Source organism: Arachis hypogaea, chromosome 14 (genome assembly GCF_003086295.3).
Source record: "Arachis hypogaea cultivar Tifrunner chromosome 14, arahy.Tifrunner.gnm2.J5K5, whole genome shotgun sequence".
NCBI classification, from domain to species: Eukaryota; Viridiplantae; Streptophyta; class Magnoliopsida; order Fabales; family Fabaceae; genus Arachis; species Arachis hypogaea.
This window is the reverse complement of record NC_092049.1, coordinates 73,342,105-73,357,742: the sequence shown is the minus strand read 5'-3', so window position 1 is coordinate 73,357,742 and position 15,638 is coordinate 73,342,105.

Below are 15,638 nucleotides of genomic sequence, written 5' to 3'. Positions count from 1 at the left end.
AGAATTGCGGAATGTAAAATTGGCGGGAAAAGTAAATGACAAGAAAATTAAATGGCTGAATCTTAAATTGCATGAATTAAAGAGCAGAATGTAAATTGCTGAAATTAAAAGGGAATGGGGATGATTGCAAGAATTGAATTGCAGAATGTAAAGAGAAAGTGGAAATCAGAAATGGGGAATTCATTGGGTTTAGGAGATATTGAAATCTCCGAATCAAAACATGTAAATCTCTTCCTCAACCAATGCATTCATTGAATTTTGCTTGGCAATCTTATATGATTGGATCCCAATTCCTTGGCTCACCAATGCTCTCTAAAAACAAACAAATTCCCAATCCCTTGGTTTAAATGTTCATAAGAAGAGATGATGCTTGATCACTGATTATACCACACAATTTCATGAACCACAATTTGGTAGGATTACATGTCACAATATCCATCCAAACCCCAATCCAATCCACTGTGAGAAAGCTTCTCTAGCATGAATCCTCCATTCCTTTCCCAAGGCTCCGAAGGATTCCAAGTATGAGTAGTCTCTTTCCCAAGACAACTACTCAATGGAATTAGATCGAGAAGCTTTCTAACAAAATTCAAGAGAAAAGATTGAAGAAGAAGATAAACTATTATTGATTCATTGAATTACAATAGAGCTCCCTAACCCAATGAAAGTGGGTTTAGTGAATCATAGCTCTGAATTCAATTACAAAGAAAAAGAAACTAGCTAAAAGTGAAAGTAAAAGTCCCCTTTCTAACTTAACTTCTATCCTATTTATACACTTTCTATATTGAGCTTCAGTTGTGCTTCTTGGGCTTTGAGGCCTCTCCTTGCTTTCCTTTTGTCTTGGGTTTATGATCCATAATCTTGATGAGGTTGTTGATCCAAATCCTGTAACATTTATTGAGCCAACTTAGTGATAATCAAATAATGGCACATGACTCAATAAATGAGATTTCAAACTCATCAATCCCTCAGGCCCAATCCCATAAACCATGATATTCAATTGGGTTTCATACCAAAGTAAGTTTAAGTTAATAGTTGTGCTCAAAGACTAACTTAAATCACAATATTTTTGGCCCAGAAACCTTTTTTCAAGAGTGGCGTTTAAGTTGTAGTTTAAGCTTAAACTGCAACTTAAACGCCAGACACTTCCAGTGATGCCATTTGTAGAAGCACGTTTAAGCTTCAGTTAAGGTTAAACTGAAGCTTAAACGTGGAAATGGAAGAAGGTAGCCCTGGAGAGTCATGTAGTCGAACACGTTTAAGCTTCAGTTTAAGGTTAAACTGAAGCTTAAACGTGGAGATAGGAAGGGCAGCCCTGGAGGTCGAACACGTTTAACCTCCAGTTTGAGGTCAAACTGGAGGTTAAACGTGGAAAAGGGTGGAGGCATACTGGAGGTCGAACACGTTTAACCTCCAGTTTGAGGTCAAACTGGAGGTTAAACGTGGAAGCTTGGAATGGTGGCCCTGGAGGTGTCGAACACGTTTAACCTCCAGTTTGGGGTCAAACTGGAGGTTAAACGTGGAGATGGAGAGAGCAACCCTGGAGTGAAAAAACTATCGAACACGTTTAAGCTCCAGTTTGAGTCAAACTGGAGCTTAAACGTGGAATGGCCCCTGGTACTCTTCCTGGTTCTGGCGTTTAACCTCCAGTTTGAGGTCAAACTGGAGGTTAAACGTGGAACTCCTCCCTGGGTGGCATACTCATTCTGGCGTTTAACCTCCAGTTTGAGGTCAAACTGGAGGTTAAACGTGGAATGCTCCTTAAGTGAGGCTTTTCATTCTGGCGTTTAACCTCCAGTTTGAGGTCAAACTGGAGGTTAAACTTCAATCCCAGCATTTCTTATCCTTCATGATTTTGGCGTTTAAGCTCCAGTTTAGGCTTAAACTGGAACTTAAACTCCACATGTGATATTCAAGCTTCCTTTATTGATTTTGTTGCTTCCTTGCTTAGCCTCTTCTTCCCTGAAATCATCCAAACAATTGCATCAAAGTCTTGCAAAATTTCATGAGAAATCTTTCATTCATAGCATTTAAGTAATATAACTAAAACTCATGGAATTTGCATCAAAATCATATTGTTTGGATGGTTCATTACTTTGTTCTTCATTTAACCATTTTTGGTTACTTTAAGCTCAAAAAAATGCATAAAACAACTAAAACTAACAGAAAAATGCTAGTGAAACTAGCCTATGATGCCTTGGCATCATTATCTCATCATAATTCAGTTTAAGAACTAACATCCTTCCATCAATTAAAATCAGAATTTTCATAAACCATTCTTTAAAAGTAAATCAGTCTAGCTTCAAAGATTCATAACTAATATTCCAAACACCAACTTTTCATATTCCTAGTTATTTTTATAGTTCTTTAGTTATTAGCAAAGTTACCATTTTATTCTAAAGATCACACTTTAGGAAAATATTTCAGTAATCAACTGATGAGCGGATATTTTATACGCTTTTTGGGGTTAATTTCATATAGTTTTTAGTATGTTTTAGTTAGTTTTTAGTTTATTTTTATTAGTTTCTAGGCAAAATTCATATTTCTGGACTTTACTATGAGTTTGTGTATTTTTTTTTAATTTCATGTATTTTCTGGCTGAAATTGAGGGAGCTGAGCAAAAATCTGATTCAGGCTGAAAAAGGACTGCTGATGCTGTTGGATCCTGACCTCTCTGCACTCGGAATGGAATTTCTGAAGCTACAGAGGTCCAATTGACGCGCTTCTAATTGTGTTAGAAAGAAGACATCCAGGGCTTTCCAGAAATATATAATAGTCCATACTTTGCTCTAGGATAGATGACGTAAACTGGCGTTCAACGCCAGTTCCATGTTGCTGTCTGGCGTCCAGCGCCAGAAACACGTTACAAGTTGGAGTTCAACGCCAAAATTACGTTACAACCTGGCGTTGAACGCCCAAAACAGCCCAGGCACGTGAGAAGCTTTAGTCTCAGCCCCAGCACACACCAAGTTGGCCCCAGAAGTGGATTTCTGCACTATCTATCATAGTTTACTCATTTTCTGTAAACCTAGGTTACTAGTTTAGTATTTAAACAACTTTTAGAGATTTATTTTGTATCTCATGACATTTTTAGATCTGAACTTTGTAATCTCTGACGGCATGAGTCTCTAAACTCCATTGTTGGGGGTGAGGAGCTATGCTGTGTCCTGATGAATTAATGCAAGTATTTCTATTTTCTATTCAAACATGTGTGTTCCTCTCTATGATATCCATTCGCACTTCAATATGAATGTGATGAACGTGACAATCATCATCATTCCCCCACGAACGTGTGCCTAACAACCACTTCCGTTCACCGTAGAATGAATGAATATCTCTTGGATCTCTTAATCAAAATCTTTGTGGTATAAGCTAGATTGATGGCAGCATTCAAGAGAATCCGGAAAGTCTAAACCTTGTCTGTGGTATTCCGAGTAGGATTCAGGGATTGAATGACTGTGACAAGCTTCAAACTCGCGAGTGCTGGGCGTAGTGACAGACGCAAAAGGATAGTAAATCCTATTCCAGTACGATCGAGAACCTGCAGATGATTAGCCGTGCGGTGACAGCGCACCTGGACCCTTTTCACTGGAAGGATGGATGGTAGCCATTGACAACGGTGATCCACCAACACACAGCTTGCCATAGGAGGACGTGCGTGCGTGAATCAGAAACAGAGGAAAGCAGAATTTCAGAAGACAAAGCATCTCCAAAACTCCAACATATTCTCCATCATTGCATACGAGTATAATTTGTGTTCTGCCCTTCTTACTTTTCACAATTCAAATTAAGAATTATTATTGATATTATATCCTGACTAAGAGTTACGAGATAACCATAGCTTGCTTCAAGCCAACAATCTCCGTGGGATCGACCCTTACTCACGTAAGGTATTACTTGGACGACCCAGTGCACTTGCTGGTTAGTTGTGCAAAATTGTAAGAGAGTAATGTGAACATTGACATCACAATTTCGTGCACCAAGTTTTTGGCGCCGTTTCCGGGAATTGTTTGAGTTTGAACAACTGATGGTGAATCCTGTTGCTTAGATTAGGAAAATTTTGTCGTTTGGGTTAGAGTCTTTTATATTCTTTTCAAAAAAAAATAAAAATAAAAATAATATTTTTTTCTTAGTTATTAAAAATATTTTTCAAAACAAGTGTTACATTTACTGCCCATTTGGCTAGAGCATTGGTCTGTGTTCTTGGTAAATTGGGTATCTTTTTTTAAAATTCTTTTTCAAAAATAATTTTTACATTAAATCTTGTGCCAAACTTCAAGTTTGGTGTTTCCTTGTTGGTTTTTCTTTGGTTTTCGAAAAATCTTATTTTGGTTTTCTAAAAATTTTAAGTTTGGTGTTCCTTCTTCATGTTCTTGTGTTCTTGTGAATCTTCAAAGTGTTCTTGAGTTTTCCTTGTGTCTTGATCTTAAAATTTTTAAGTTTGGTGTTCCTTGGTTTTTTCCCTCCAAAATTTTCGAAAACAAGGAGCATTAGATCTAAAAATTTTAAATCTTGTGCTATCTTATTATTTTTTTCTCTCCTCTTTAAATTCAAAAAATATCTTTTCTCTCTATTTTAAAGCAAATTTTTGAAATTTACCTTTAAAATTCAGATTTTTAATTCAAAATTTAAAACCTCTTTCAAAAAAATCATCATATCCTTTTCAAAACTTCCTAACCACTTTCTCTCTCCTCATTTTTTTTGAAAATCTTCACCCATTTTTATTTATTTTATTTTAATTTATTTTATTTTCGAAATAAATAAATAAATAAAAATAATTTTTTATTACATCATCTCCCTTTCTCCATCATGGATCTAAGTGGAAATGAACAGTCCAGAAGGACTCTGGGGTCATATGCTAACCCCTCTACTGCTTCATATGGGAGTAGTATCTTCATACCCTCCATTGGAGTCAGTAGCTTTGAGTTGAATCCTCAGCTCATTATCATGATGCAGCAAAGCTGCCAGTATTCCGGTCTTCCGCAGGAAGAACCTACAGAGTTTCTGGCACAATTTTTACAAATTGCTGACACAGTACATGATAAGGAAGTAGATCAGGATGTCTACAGATTATTACTATTTCCATTTGCTGTAAAAGACCAAGCCAAGAGGTGGTTAAATAACCAACCTAAGGCTAGCATAAGGACATGGAAACAGCTGACAGAAAAATTCCTGAATCAATACTTTCCTCCAAAACGGATGACACAGCTAAGGCTGGACATCCAAGGCTTTAAACAAAGAGATAATGAATCTCTTTATGATGCCTGGGAGAGATACAGAGAGATGCTACGAAAATGCCCCTCTGAAATGTTTTCAGAGTGGGTTCAGTTAGACATCTTCTATTATGGGCTAACAGAAAGAGCTCAGATCTCTCTAGATTACTCAGCTGGTGGATCTATCCACATGAGAAAGACAATTGAAGAAGCTCAAGAGCTCATTGATACAGTTGTCAGAAATCAGCATCTGTACCTAAGCAGTGACCCTTCCATGAAAGAAGAGGTTAAAACAGTAACTGCTGAACTCAGTCCTGTAGAACAAGCTGCTGAATTCAATTAGCAATTGGACTTTCTAACACAACAGTTAGCCGAATTCAAAGATAGACTACAAGAGACAAGGATGGCTAATATAAATATGGAAGAACAATTGAAGCAAACAAAATAGTAGCTGTCAAAACAAATAACAGAAGAATGCCAAGCAGTTCAATTAAGAAGTGGAAAAACATTAAATACCCCACTTCAAGGCAGCAGGAAGCCAAGGAATGAGCAAACCACCCATAATCCATCTAAGGACAGTAAGAGCCCAGGAAAAAATAATTCTGGCGTCAAAACGCCAGAAATTGGGTGGAAGGCTGGCGCTGAACGCCCAGACCATGCTCAGAACTGGCATTCAACGCCAGAAACAAGCAAGGAATTGGCGTTGAACGCCCAAAAGAAGCACAGTTCCGGCGTTTAGACACCAGGAACAGTTGAGGAATTGGCGTCTAACGTCACTCCAGCTTCCAACCCTGGCATTCAAATGCCAGTGAGGGATCAGACACCCACAAGTACTGATGACAACCCCTCTAAAAAGGCTTCTTCAACCACTTCTGTAGGAAATAAACCTACAGCAACCAAGGTTGAGGAATATAAAGCCAAGATACCTTATCCTCAAAAACTCCGCCAAGAGGAGCAGGATAAGCAATTTGCTCGCTTTGCAGATTATCTCAGGACTCTTGAAATTAAGATTCCGTTTGCAGAGGCACTTGAGCAAATACCTTCTTATGCCAAGTTCATGAAAGAGATTTTGAGTCATAAGAAGGATTGGAGAGAAACTGAAAGAGTTTTTCTCACTGAAGAATGTAGTGCAGTCATTTTGAAAAGCTTTCCTGAAAAGCTTAAAGACCCCGGAAGCTTTCTAATACCATGCACATTAGAGGGAAATTGCACCAGGACAGCTTTATATAATCTTGGGGCAAGCATCAATCTAATACCTGCATCCACTATAAGAAAGCTTGGCTTAACTGAAGAAGTTAAACCAACCCGGATATGTCTCCAACTTGCTGATGGCTCCATTAAATACCCATCAGGCGTGATTGAAGACATGATTGTCAGGGTTGGGCCATTCGCCTTTCCCACTGACTTCGTAGTGCTGGAGATGGAGGAGCACAAGAGTGCTACTCTCATTCTAGGAAGACCTTTCCTGGCAACTGGACGAACTCTCATTGATGTCCAAAAGGGGGAAGTCACCCTGAGAGTCAATGAAGATGAGTTTAAGTTGAATGCTGTCAAAGCCATGCAGCATCCAGACACACCAAAAGACTGCATGAAAGTTGATCTTATTGACTCTTTGGTAGAAGAGATCAACATGGCTGAGAGTCTCGAATCAGAGTTGGAAAACATCTTTAAAGATATTCCACCTGATCTAGAGGATTCAGAGGAATTGAAAGAGTCTCTGAAAATTCCTCAGGAAGAGGAAAAACCTCCTAAACCCGAGCTCAAACCATTACCACCATCCCTGAAATATGCATTTCTGGGAGAAGATCATACTTTTCCAGTGATCATAAGCTCTGCTTTAAATCCACAGGAAGAGGAAGCACTAATTCAAGTGCTAAGGACACACAAGACAGCTCTTGGGTGGTCCATAAGTGACCTTAAGGGCATAAGCCCAGCTAGATGCATGCACAAGATCTTATTAGAGGACAATGCTAAGCCAGTGGTTCAACCACATAGGCGGCTAAATCCAATCATGAAGGAAGTGGTGCAAAAAGAGGTCACTAAAATACTGGAGGCTGGGATTATTTATCCTATTTCAGATAGCCCTTGGGTGAGTCCTGTTCAAGTTGTCCCTAAAAAGGGAGGCATGACAGTGGTTCATAATGAAAAAAATGAACTTGTTTCTACCAGAACAGTTACAGGGTGGCGCATGTGTATTGACTACAGAAGGCTCAATACAGCCACCAGAAAGGATCATTTTCCTTTACCATTCATAGACCATATGCTAGAAAGACTAGCAGGTCATAATTATTACTGCTTTTTGGATGGCTATTCAGGCTACAACCAAATTGCAGTAGATCCCCAAGATCAAGAGAAAACAGCATTCACATGTCCATCTGGAGTATTTGCTTACAGAAGGATGCCTTTTGGGCTGTGTAATGCGCCTGCAACCTTTCAGAGATGCATGCTCTCTATTTTTTCTGATATGGTGGAAAAATTTCTAGAAGTCTTCATGGACGACTTCTCAGTATATGGAGACTCATTCAGCTCCTGTCTTGATCACTTGACACTGGTTTTGAAAAGATGCCAAGAGACCAACCTGGTTTTAAACTGGGAAAAATGTCACTTTATGGTGACTGAAGGGATTGTCCTTGGGCATAAAATTTCAAACAAGGGAATAGAGGTGGATCAAGCTAAAATAGAGGTAATTGAAAAATTACCACCACCTGCCAATGTTAAGGCAAACAAAAGCTTTCTGGGGCATGCAGGATTCTATAGGAGGTTTATAAAAGATTTTTCAAAAATTGCAAAACCTCTAAGCAACCTGCTAGCTGCTGACATGCCATTTGTGTTTGACACAGAGTGTCTGCAGGCGTTTGAAACTCTGAAAGCTAAGCTGGTCACAGCACCAATTATCTCTGCACCAGACTGGACATTACCGTTCGAATTAATGTGTGATGCCAGTGATCACGCCATTGGTGCAGTACTGGGGCAGAGGCATGACAAGCTTCTGCATGTCATTTATTATGCTAGTCGTGTTTTGAATGATGCCCAGAAAAATTACACAACCACAGAAAAAGAATTGCTTGCAGTGGTTTATGCCATTGACAAGTTTAGATCATACTTAGTAGGATCAAAAGTGATTGTGTACACAGATCATGCTGCTCTTAAATATCTACTCACAAAGCAGGACTCAAAACCCAGACTCATAAGATGGGTGTTACTTCTGCAAGAGTTTAATATAGAAATATGAGACAGAAAAGGGACGGAAAACCAAATGGCTAACCATCTGTCCCGGATAGAACCAGTGGAAGGGGCGTCCCCCCCCCCTTTATTGAGATCTCTGAAACCTTTCCGGATGAGCATTTATTCGCCATTCAGGAATTACCATGGTTTGCAGACATTGCAAACTACAAAGCTGCAAGGTTCATTCCCAAGGAGTACAGCAGGCAACGAAAGAAAAAATTAATTACTGATGCAAAGTACTACTTGTGGGATGAACCCTATCTCTTTAAGAGATGTACAGACGGAAAAATCCGTAGGTGTGTGCCTAGAGAAGAAGCACAGAGGATCCTATGGCATTGCCATGGATCACAATATGGAGGCCATTTCAGAAGTGAGCGAACAGCCACCAAGGTCCTCCAATGTGGATTCTACTGGCCTACACTCTATAGAGATTCCCGAGAGTTTGTACGTAACTGTGACAATTGCCAGAGAACTGGTAATTTGCCTCATAGTTATGCCATGCCTCAACAAGAAATCTTGGAGATTGAGTTGTTTGATGTATGGGGAATTGATTTCATGGGGCCTTTCCCACCATCATACTCAAACACTTATATTCTGGTGGCAGTTGACTATGTATCAAAATGGGTAGAGGCCATTGCCACACCCACCAATGATACTAAAACAGTACTAAAGTTCCTCCAGAAATATATATTCAGCAGGTTTGGTGTTCCTAGGGTACTAATCAGTGATGGGGGCACTCACTTCTGCAACAAAAAGCTTTACTCTGCCATGGTCTGGTATGGGATTCGCCATAAGGTGGCAACTCCATATCATCCGCAGACAAATGGACAAGTTGAAGTCTCTAATAGAGAACTAAAAAGAATCCTGGAACGGACTGTGAATACCCGTAGAAAAGATTGGGCACGAAGCTTGGATGATGCTCTGTAGGCTTACAGAACAGCATTCAAGACTCCTATAGGGACCTCTCCATACCAACTTGTGTATGGTAAGGCTTGTCACCTGCCCGTGGAACTGGAACATAAGGCCTACTGGGCAACCAGATTCCTTAACTTTGATGCCAAATTAGCTGGAGAGAAAAGATTGCTCCAGCTGAATGAGCTAGAGGAATTCAGTTTCACTGCTTTCGAAAATGCCAAGCTTTACAAAGAGAAATCCAAAAGGTGGCATGACAGAAAGCTGTCATCTAGAATCTTTAAACCAGGACAAAAGGTTCTGTTGTTTAACTCTATGCTCAGGCTATTTCCTGGGAAACAGAAGTCCCGGTGGAGAGGACCATATGTGATTACAAGTGTATCACCATATGGTTATGTGGAGCTTCAAGATATTGATTCTGATAAGAAGTTCATTGTTAATGGACAGAGAATCAAGCACTATCTTGAAGGCAATGTTAAGCAAGAGTGCTCAAGGCTGAGGCTAGATTAGGAACTCAGCAAGGTCCAGCTAAAGACAATAAAGAAGCGCTTGCTGGGAGGCAACCCAGCCATGGGGCATCACTTCCTCTAAGCATTTTGCCCTATTCTTGATTTTATTTGTTTATATGAAGTTCATTGATACTAAGGTAAAGAGTCAATTGTATAAGTTTACAGGGTTATAGAAAGATTCTGCACACAAAACAGAGAAAAAGAGCTCACTGGTAAGAAAACGCCAGTAAAAGTCTGTTTTGGGCGTTCAACGCCCAAAAGAAGCATCCACTGGGCGTTGAATGCCAGTAAGGATAGCCATCTGGGCGTTAAACGCCAGTAAGAAGCAACTTCTGGGCGTTGAACGCCAGAAAGAAGCTCCTTCTGGGCGTTTAACGCCAGATTTACAGCGTCCTGGGCGTTCAGAAAAACGCCCAGTGACAAAGGAGTTCCTGGCGTTCAATGCCAGAAAGAAACAACAGCTGGGCGTTGAACGCCCACGAGAAGCAGCAGTTGGGCATTGAACGCCCAAAACTTGCAGCGTTTGGGCGTTCAAACGCCAGGATGGTGGGGAGGAGGTAAATTCGTTTTCTCTTCATATTTTTCATTTTAATCTTAATTTTCATGTTTCAATTCATGATTTCTTGCATAAACATGTTACAAACCCTGATTTCTAAAATCCCTAATTTCTAAAAACCCTTCTTTAAAAATATTAAATATATCTTAATCCATAAGCTCAAATCCTTTTTTCAATCCAATTCAACTCTTTTTCAAAATTTTCAAAACAAATCTATCTCTTTTCATTCAAAAATCTTTTCAACTAATCAATATCTTTTTCAAATCTCCATATTATCTTTTTCAAAAATCCAATTTTATCTTTTTCAAATATCTTTCATATCTTTTCAATTTTAAATCATATCTTCTATCTTATCTTTCTCTCTATTTTCGAAAACCCCCGTCCCTTTTAAAAACCCATTCGGCCTCCTTCCTCTCATCAACCATTCTACACTAGCTCTCCTTCTATCCCTCTCCTTTCTTTTCTTTTGCTTGAGGACAAGCAAACCTCTAAGTTTGGTGTGTTTATCCGTGATTACTAAACCATACCCACTAAAGATCATGGCTCCTAAAGGAAAACAACCCACTCCAAGAGGCAAAAAAGAGAGTATTCCAAAACCACTTTGGAATCAAGGGAGGTTCTTAACCAAAGAACATTCAGACCATTACTACAAAATAATGGGTCTAAGATCTGTGATCTCGGAAGTCAAGTTTGATCTGAAAGAAGATGAATATCCGGAGATCCAAGAGCAGATTCGAAACAGGAACTGGGAAGTCCTAGCTAATCCTGAAACAAAAGTGGGAAGGAATATGGTTCAAGAATTCTACGCTAATCTGTGGTAAACAGACAGGCAGAGAATATCTGGAGCTGCCCTCTACGACTATAGGACTGTGGTCAGAGGAAAGATTGTTCACATCCACCCTGACAAAATTAGGGAGATCTTTAAGCTACCTCAGCTGAAAGATGACCCAGACTCCTTCAATAGGAGAATGATGAGAACAAACAAGGGCCTGGATAAGATTCTAGAGGATATATGCATCCCTGGAGCCAGGTGGACCACCAGCACGAAGGGTGCCCCAAGTCAACTCAAGAGAGAAGATCTCAAACCAGTCGCCAGAGGATGGCTAGACTTCATTGGGCGTTCTATATTGCCCACCAGCAATAGTTCTGAAGTCAATATAAGAAGAGCAGTGATGATCCATTGCATTATGTTGGGAAAAGAAGTAGAAGTTCATCAACTGATCCCATCTGAATTCTACATACTTGCCAACAAGAACTCCAAGGATGCCAGGTTGGCTTATCCAAGCCTAATCTCTATGCTCTGCAAAGATGCTAGAATAAAGATGGGAATAACAGAGTATATCTCAGTGGAGCAACCAATCACAAAAATCACAATGGAAAAACAACAGATGCAGGATGACCCCATCAAGAGGAGGGCACAAGAATTCCTACCAGAACTCCCTCAATTTGAATACTGGGAGCATCTTGAGGCATCTGTCACTAAGTTGCAAGAAACCATGGATCAATTGAAGGAAGAACAACAAAATCAAAACAGCATGCTTTGCAAACTGCTCAGAGAACAAGAGGTGCAAGGCGTGAATTAAGAGAACTAAAGCGTCAGAAACTATCTCTTGAAGGGCCAAGCACCCCACAGACTAAAGAGGCATCCGCTTCCCAAAGTCAAGGTTGTTGAGTTCTGATCTTAACCTTAACCTTGGGATAACTTTCTTTTCTATTATTTGAGTTTCACCTTAGGAGTCATATAATGGCAATAAGTATTTATATTTTTATTTTATCCCCAATTAAGCTATAATTTATTTTTCTCATCATCATTAAACATGAATAAAATAGAAGATTTTCTTTAGAACAAGGAGGCAATAATTTTTGAGTTTTTAATAAAACAAATTCTAATTGTTTACATGTGGTGGCAATGCTTTCTGCCTTCTGAATGAATGCTTGAACAGTGCATATGTCTTTGGAATTTGATGTTCTTGAATGTTAAATATGTTAGCTCTTGAAAGAATAATAAACATGAGACATGTTATTGTCAATCTGAAAAATCATAAAAATGATTCTTGAAGCAAGAAAAAGCAGTGAATACAAAGCTTGCAAAAAAAAAAGCAAGCAGAAAAAACCAATAACCCTTAAAACCAAAAGGCAAGGGTAATAAAAAGGATCCAAGGCTTTAAGCATCAGTGGATAGGAGGGCCTAAGGAAATCGAATCTTGGTCTAAGCGGCTAAACTAAGTTGTCCCTAACCATGTGCTTGTGGCGTGAAGGTGTCAAGTGAAAACTTGAGACTGAGCGGTTAAAGTCAAGGTCCAAAGCAAAGAGAAGAGTGTGCTTAAGAACCCTGGACACCTCTAATTGGGGGCTTTAGCAAAGTTGAGTCACAATCTGAAAAGGTTCACCCAATTATGTGTATGTGGCATTTATGTATCCGGTGGTAATACTGGAAAACAAAGTGCTTAGGGCCACGGCCAAGACTCATAAAAGTAGCTGTGTTCAAGGATCAACATACTGAACTAGAAAAATCAATAACAATAAAAGCTACTAGCCCCGCTCATTTAATTAGAATCTGAGCTTCACTTAAAAACTCTGAGATATTATTGTTTCTTGACTCATTTGTATTCTAATTTATTCATCTAGTTGCTTCAGGACAAGCAACAGTTTAAGTTTGATGTTGTGATGAGCGGATATTTTATACACTTTTTGGGGTTAATTTCATATAGTTTTTAGTATGTTTTAGTTAGTTTTTAGTTTATTTTCATTATTTTCTAGGAAAAATTCATATTTCTGGACTTTACTATGAGTTTGTGTGTTTTTCTGTAATTTCAGGTATTTTCTGGCTGAAATTGAGGGAGCTGAGCAAAAATCTGATTCAGGCTGAAAAAGGACTGCTGATGTTGTTGGATCCTGACCTCTCTGCACTCGGAATGAAATTTCTGGAGCTACAAGAGTCCAATTGACGCGCTTCTAATTGCGTTGGAAAGAAGACATCCAGGGCTTTCCAGCAATATATAATAGTCTATGCTTTGCTCAAGGATAGATGATGTAAACTGGCATTCAACGCCAGTTTCATGTTGCTGTCTGGCGTCCAGCGCCAGAAACACGTTACAAGTTGGAGTTCAACGCCAGAATTACGTTACAACCTGACGTTGAATGCCCAAAACAGCCCAGGCACGTGAGAAGCTTTAGTCTCAGCCCCAGCACACACCAAGTGGGCCCCAGAAGTGGATTTCTGCACTATCTATCATAATTTACTCATTTTCTGTAAACCTAGTTTACTAGTTTAGTATTTAAACAACTTTTAGAGATTTATTTTGTATCTCATGACATTTTTAGATCTGAAATTTGTAATCTCTGACGGCATGAGTCTCTAAACTCCATTTTGGGGGGTGAGGAGCTCTGCTGTGTCCTGATGAATTAATGCAAGTATTTCTGTTTTCTATTCAAACATGTGTGTTCCTCTCTATGATATCCATTCGCACTTCAACATGAATGTGATGAACGTGACAATCATCATCATTCCCCCACGAATGCGTGCCTGACAACCACTTCCGTTCACCGTAGAATGAATGAATATCTCTTGGATCTCTTAATCAGAATCTTCGTGGTATAAGCAAGATTGATGGCAGCATTCAAGAGAATCTGGAAAGTCTAAACCTTGTCTGTGGTATTCCGAGTAGGATTCAGGGATTGAATGACTGTGACAAGCTTCAAAGTCGCGAGTGCTGGGCGTAGTGACAGACGCAAAAGGATAGTAAATCCTATTCTGGTACGATCGAGAACCTGTAGATGATTAGCCGTGCGGTGGCAGCGCACCTGGACCCTTTTCACTGGAAGGATGGATAGTAGCCATTGACAACGGTGATCCACCAACACACAGCTTGCATACAGAGGAAAGCAGAATTTCAGAAGACAAAGCATCTCCAAAACTCCAACATATTCTCCTCATTGCATACAAGTATAATTTGTGTTCTGCCCTTCTTACTTTTCACAATTCAAATTAAGAATTATTATTGATATTATATCCTGACTAAGAGTTACGAGATAACCATAGCTTGCTTCAAGCCAACAATCTCCGTTGGATCGACTCTTACTCACGTAAGGTATTACTTGGACGACCCAGCGCACTTGCTAGTTAGTTGTGCGAAATTGTAAGAGAGTAATGTGAACATTGACATCACAATTTCGTGCACCATCAACCTTCAATCCTTTAACCGTTCTCAAAATCAATTCTAGTTAATCTTAAACAGCAATAACAACCAACTTGACATAATCGAATAAAATCCGAATTTCCAAGAGATCTGTTTGTCAAATAAACTTTAACTCGTTCTACAATTTTTATTTTCAATTTTGGTTCATTCAAACTGAGTTCAATACTCCACACAAAATTATCCAATCAAATTAGCATATCCAGTAAATAACATTTTCCAAACCAGCTTGCAACAATGTCCATCATCTTCAAATAAATCTTAAGTCAACAACCAAATTAAGAAATCAATGTAACCCGAAATTTAGGTAACAAGCATGGCCTCAAACCAAAATCAACCTCATCAATTAATCACTTAAAACAATGAAACCAGCCACAATCACAGCCAAGTCAGAATCAATAACTCATGACATAGAAAATTAGTCTAACCATTAATAAATTATTTATATACTCTTAAAGGTTACTATATTATTTCAGAAAATCACAGGTTCTCAAAACAGTTTAATCGCTTAGTTCCAATCCTTCAATAACCACCAAAACCAATCTTAACTAGTCACAAGTAAACTTTACAGCCATTCCCATACATCAAATATCCAATTCAACATCAAAAAAGTCAATAATTCACTCAAAATCAGAATCTCAACCAATTCATCGCAGAATCAATAATTCAGTCACATTTCACAACCGCATCTAATTTCAATTATAATTCAAAGTAACCACAACCACATTTCAACCAATTCAGCAATATCACATGAAATCATAATTGTCAACAAATCCATTAAAATCAGAAAACCAATATCAGTCATAGCATTAACCAATCACAATTCAAACTCGACTCATCAATCATCAACATGTCAGTTTTTCTCAATAAGTAACTCAGCATATTTTCAATTCAGTAAGTAACACAAGCTTAATCACCATTCACTACCATATTTAATTCAAATCATAACTCAGAAAAATTGCAATAGCTAACCATTCTCAAAACACATTTCAAGTCATTCATGTAAATTAAGAAGTCCTTAACTATT